Source organism: Rhipicephalus microplus, unplaced genomic scaffold, assembly GCF_043290135.1.
Source record: "Rhipicephalus microplus isolate Deutch F79 unplaced genomic scaffold, USDA_Rmic scaffold_14, whole genome shotgun sequence".
Classification (NCBI taxonomy): Eukaryota; Metazoa; Arthropoda; class Arachnida; order Ixodida; family Ixodidae; genus Rhipicephalus; species Rhipicephalus microplus.
The window spans coordinates 19179391-19185390 of record NW_027464587.1 but is presented as its reverse complement, the minus strand read 5'-3'; positions in this window follow the sequence as shown (position 1 = coordinate 19185390).

Below are 6000 nucleotides of genomic sequence, written 5' to 3'. Positions count from 1 at the left end.
AATTAGCTTTTAAATATCATGGTGACTAAATGCCTAGTAATTCACAGCACAAAGTAAGAACAAAATACATCAGTATGATCATTGTGGGACGGGTACAGTCTGTCATCTAAAAATGTATTGTGCAAAATGTTCCCTAGGTAAGAAACCTTTCTATGTTTGCAAACAGTGTGACGTCACTTCGAGCACCGTGCCAGCCATTCCCTTCCTCGGTGCAAGGACTGGTTGGAAAGGAAGTTGTTGGTGACGTTCCAGATAGCCCACTGAAATGTATGCGATTCTAAACCTGTAGCCTAATATATACATAATCTTTTGTGCAGTTACATCGCTGCATCTGACACCTACAACTTATTTGCAAATTTACATTGCTTCCTTAGGACCTAACACACAAACTTGTAGTGTGCATTGTCACTTCATGAATATCGAGCGATAAAGGTACTGAGCATATGTGAAACAAGAATCTCTGCTTATTATATGAAGACATATGAGGCCTTCGATAAAACGAGTTATACCTTTATTGGGCTTGCGTACTCGTCGGGGCGATGCATACATGCAGCTTCAGCAAATGGTATCTTCCAGCCCGGTGACCATGCAATTTTTTCTGCACACAGCGCAAACACCGAGATGTACCCACTCGCAGATGATCGCGTCAAGTGCATATTTACATTGACTAAAATGTCGAATCAAGTTTTTTCAACAACCGGTCGCTGCCACGAGTGCCATGGTCTTCGCAAACAAGACACATTGTTATTCACACTGCACACACCACACACAATATTCTCAGTTGAACCGATATTCTCAATACCTTTCAATGCACACTAGATGCCGCAATAAACAGTGCACATTTTTGAAGACTATGCCGGTGTTCCTCGCACAGGCCACCATGTGTGTTCACTTCTTCAAGATAAACAGACAGCGTGGCAAATATTTTACCACACAGTTTACCACACAGCTAGATGTTTGCTGACACATACTACAGCTAATGTCGACATTGTAATGCGAAGTGTAAGCTTTGAAAAATAAAACTTGCCCCAAACACCGCATGACTGTATCGGGCTGAGCCACCAGCGGGAGTGTTTTTCCAGCCACACCTTTCATGTGTGCCAGTGACATCATGCTGTGACGCACCTCGGCAGGGGCCTATCGCTGCACACTTTATGTGAATGAGGGTCCTGTTAGAGAAACCAGGCATTGTTGATTTCGTAACTTGTTCATTTCCAACTGGACCTTCATTTACACGAGTTGTCTGACTGATATTCAGGCAAACTTTTGTGCAATAAATTATACAGTTGGCAGTCTGTGCTTGCCCCATACTGTTGTTATTGGTGTTTTTTGTTGTTACTTTGCACCGTTCATTACTGCTCACCTACAGAAACTAGCCTAGCCTGCCGCCGTTTTGGACAAGACACAGCTGGCCAGTTCGATAGTGTTCATAACTCTAAATGCTCTAGCAAAAATTATCGTTTCATATTCAGTTAGTTGCAATAATATCAGTACATTATAAGCAATCATCGATCAAACATGAATCCGTGTTCTTTCACCTAATGCTCACAACTTTAAATATCAAATCGAATAGTGTATATAAAAAACATAGGTTTTAGCTAAACTTCATGCTGTTTTCTTGAACAGCTGACAAAACGCTATTGCATGCTTACTTGCCATGAATTGGACTGTGTTTGAAATAAATCGCAATTTTCCACCGGACTGCCAATAACACTTCACATTGGGGGAACAATTATTAACCATGGATTGATTAATTTTTAAGAACGGAAAGAAAGAAGCGGCAGTCCGGGTACTTACTTGATATTGGCATCCGTTTCGCTACCCAGCGTATTATCATGCAAACTTCCTATAGAGTGGTTATGCATCTTGCATGTGTGTCTGTAAACCAATAACTTTGGGTAGAACTATATTTGTCTTACGAATGGTTGCATGACTGTGGAGGCTGCAGGGCTGCTTAGCCAATATGAATGGTGGAATCCCTGGACATGTGTTCAACCATGCTGCATCAGCTGCTTGGTGTTTTCACGGCATCTTTACAGATGTGTTGGGTTAATAAAGCAAGCAGGTTTCAACACAGGGAAAAATATAATATGGCGGCACCTTTTGTGCGTGGCTTACATCCCTAGTATATCGAATATTTATTTTGCACCTTGTGGCCTGTAATTTTTGAAGAGACATTTCTTTTTGCTTTATATTTGAGTCTTGATGCTTCGACAGCAATGTATTTTTGTTTGTCAGCAAGTGTTCTTGAACAAATAACTTATCTCAGTAATGACAAAACTTCCTTCATACTTGGTCCTTAGCATAAGCTTGCGCATATCCATAGCAGATTCAATTGTTCATTTTTCGCTGTCATGATAATGGGCAAGTAGCAAAGGCAAGTTCAGATTAGAGTGGTTGGTGACGTCTGTTTAGGCTGTGTCATATTGCTTTGCAACCAGAGTTACTTGAGGCCACATATACAATAAAGCCATATGACGTGCATTCTAAATGAGATTACAATATCACATTTCTCTGCATCTTAATATGTGTCGAACAAATGCAGATATCTTTAGCTTGCCACTATAAAGAGATCCTAAACCAATACAAGGTTGAAATTTAGTCGTGGTGTTGCAGCTGTGTATGACTCTACAATGGATGCATAGCCGTGATAATTTTTCTATAGGTTGTCGCAATAGTAATGTTACACACATTGGATGATACAAAAGAGGTCCTCGCTTCTTTCGCTTTTTTTTCGCTATGCTTCTTTCTTGTCTCTTCTTGCCATGTGCTCCTCCTCACTGTGCAAGGAGCAAGAGCAGTGGGCACACAAACACGTACTTAAAAAAAGAAAATGTTGTAAGGTGAGCACTGAGGGGCTGAACACTTCCAAAAGGCTCAAAGAGGAAAAGGTATTGTTTCTAGCTACTTTTTGGGCAACCATAGCTAGTTGCGCCGTTGCAGTTGTCATTGTTGATCAGGACACTATTCTGAAGTCGTTGACACAATTGCCTGAAATGTTAAAAAATATTTGGAGGTGGTTTGGCACCCTTTATTGCACTTACATACAGAACTAGGTTTCAATGTGTAAGCAAAATGTGTTTACTAGAAATCAATCCTAATGATATCTGAAATTCAGAAAATATTCACGGAAAAGCTCAAGAAAAGGCTAAGTGGTTGCTCCTTGAACGTGAAGCAGATACCCTTCTTCTAAAAGGTTAATAGACATTCTAGTAGTCTCGATAATACATGCACTATAAAATATTCTGGTGTGGTGCTTTTCATGCATGTTATAATGAGAGCGGTTTTTAATAGAACAGTTGTCACTTTGCCCTGTGTTGCTGAAATTGTTCACATAGTTATAATACATGAATCACTTTATGCCTTTTGATTTTATGCAATTGATTTGCTTACCCAGTCAGTATTACTTGATTAGGACAGACTCATAAATGCTCTAAAATTTTTTTCTATAGAGCAGGTTTATTTTTAAAATACGCGACCATAGATGTGAACGCAGTTGGTGGTGTGCTTAATTAATGCTTCACTATCACCACTCTAACTACACCTGCTACAGTGCATAGTGTGACAAAAATAATTGTACGTAACATTACTGGCAGCATACACTTTTATGTCTCAAAATGTGTTTGAAAGCCTGGTAAAAATGTGTGTACTTTTTTTTCGCTCCAGCTAAATATTCTGATCTACTCAAAGCAGCTTCCTCTCTTTTAAGGTCCTCAGACTATTTGGTGTTCAAAAAAAGTATCAATGCCATATCCTTCCTTTGTTGGCCTACTCACCACTCTAATAATGAGAATTACCCGACAACATTACCCAGGAAATTATAGGGATGTTATAAAAAGTAATGTCAATTCAATTGTCAGAAAACGTGAGCCCATTAGTAATTTGTCGCCATGTTACGTTTTCATTCACTTTTCTTTTCACAGTTTTGTTAAAAATATTTTTGATAACATCCCATATAGTTTGTTTGGCATCATTGTCTGTTAGTTTTCCCTATAATGTGTTCAGCCAAGACAACGGACCCTTAAATTTATAGTTCTTTCCTTTACTAATGAATCTGAAACAGTGAATCTCAGTAATCTTAGCGGTGTGTGACTTGTTCTTTTGATCAGTTGTGCGTGTGTTCGTGTACGTGCATTTAGGTGGGAGGGCGAACCATTGCCATCTCCTGTGACTAGCATATTTTCTGAGAGCTAACAGATGCATAATGCTGCCAAAGAAGTATAGGGATATTGGAAGTAATCATAATGTAATTGTCAAGAAAGAAAAGTGGAAGAAAAGATAACTTGCCATTGCGAGGGACTGAACCTACCACCTACGAAGAAAGCGTGCGGTGCACTACAAACTTTGCTACGTACCACAGCAGCTATTGCCCCTTCCGCTTGGCAAGGTATATATGTGTACCTAATCGTCGGAGAGACAGTCAGCCCCGCTTGTTGCCATCATGGCTAGTTTGGGACACTTTTTCTTTTCTTTTGGCATCACGTAGCATGTGATGTGACAAGCTGGCAGCCTGACTAACGCTCCTGTGCTTAATGCACATATATATCCCTTAAGTGTACGGGTAGATAACTGTCATAGTTAGTAGTAGGGCATCGGATGCATTATTCAAAGGTTTCCAGATTCGGTTATTGCACACGACAAGTTACCTTTTCTTCCACGTTACTTTCTTCTCAATTACATTACAAATACTTCCATTATTATCCCTAGTACTTTTTCTGGCAGCATTGTCAGTTTTCTATAATATCGTTTCTAACAAAGAAAAACGAGCCCTTCTTTCCTTCATTCCTAGTGAGGAACTTGTTATGGCAGGCTCGGTGTCGTGAGCTTGTGTATGAGGGATAATTGGTCAGCTGTTAGCTCATGTAATAATAGCGCGTGCTGCATGCCGCCAGTAGGCAAAAAAAAAGGTGTCCCACACGGGCCATAATGGAAACAGGCAGCGCTGACTGACTCCTCCATGATTAAATGCACATATATACCGTACAAAGTGGAAGGGGAATAGCCGCCATGGTAGCTCAGTTGATAGAGCATCGGACACGATATTCGAAGGTCGCAGGCTCGGTCCCTGTCCAGGGCAAGTTATCTTTTTTCCTTCTACTTATCTTTCTTCACAATTACAACACTTCTATTTTTCTTGCAGCATTTCTGGTGTTTGCTAAAAAAGGTACATTATATTATAGAGGCAAATAGAATGTGCCAGTGTACGAGTTAGCTCTTGTAGTGATTACAAGTAATATATGTTTTAAATAATAAATCATTCTGCCACTTGCCTAAAGAATGGCTACAGGACACGGTGCTGAATGCAGTTTGTTATTTTTGAATCGAGCTATCTTGAATTGTATTTTTATAAATTACACTGGCTACACATGACGGTATCACACACTTTATTGCCACAAAGAACATGCAGCGAGCAATGTTATAAATTGGAAATTGCATAAAAATAAGGTGAAAACTGCACCCTCAACGAGAATGTACAGGGAGCACAGGGTGCAGGAGTCATTCTTTCTGCCCGTCCTTTTCAAGTGCGAGCTGTTTTCACCTGGTTATGATCAACTAACTAGATTGAGATGTGTTGTTATAGTGCAAAAGGATGCTCCACGGGAAACTAGGTTTGTCTAAAACTCTATGTGTGTCTTTCAACCTATATGGTGCCCGGTTCAAGAGTTCATGCTGACCAGATCGTGTAAAACAGGACACCCATTTAACACAATAACATGGCTTAAAGCATAAAGCAGTTAATGGGACCGAATATAAATTTTTATAGCAGCTGTTTTTTTTCCACAAAAGAAAGCTTACTGATCTGAGCGTATAATCATGCAGTGAAAGAAGAGAATTTTCGGGACTTGTTTCTTTTTCTTTGACATGGCTTTCAAGAGTACATTTAATGATAACACAGAAAGTGCTGGAAACATTTTAAGAATTTTCAGGTCTCAGACTGCTATGAAGTGTCACACAACACAGGCTGCAAACAGTGGGAGGTCAGCATAAGAGCTATATATG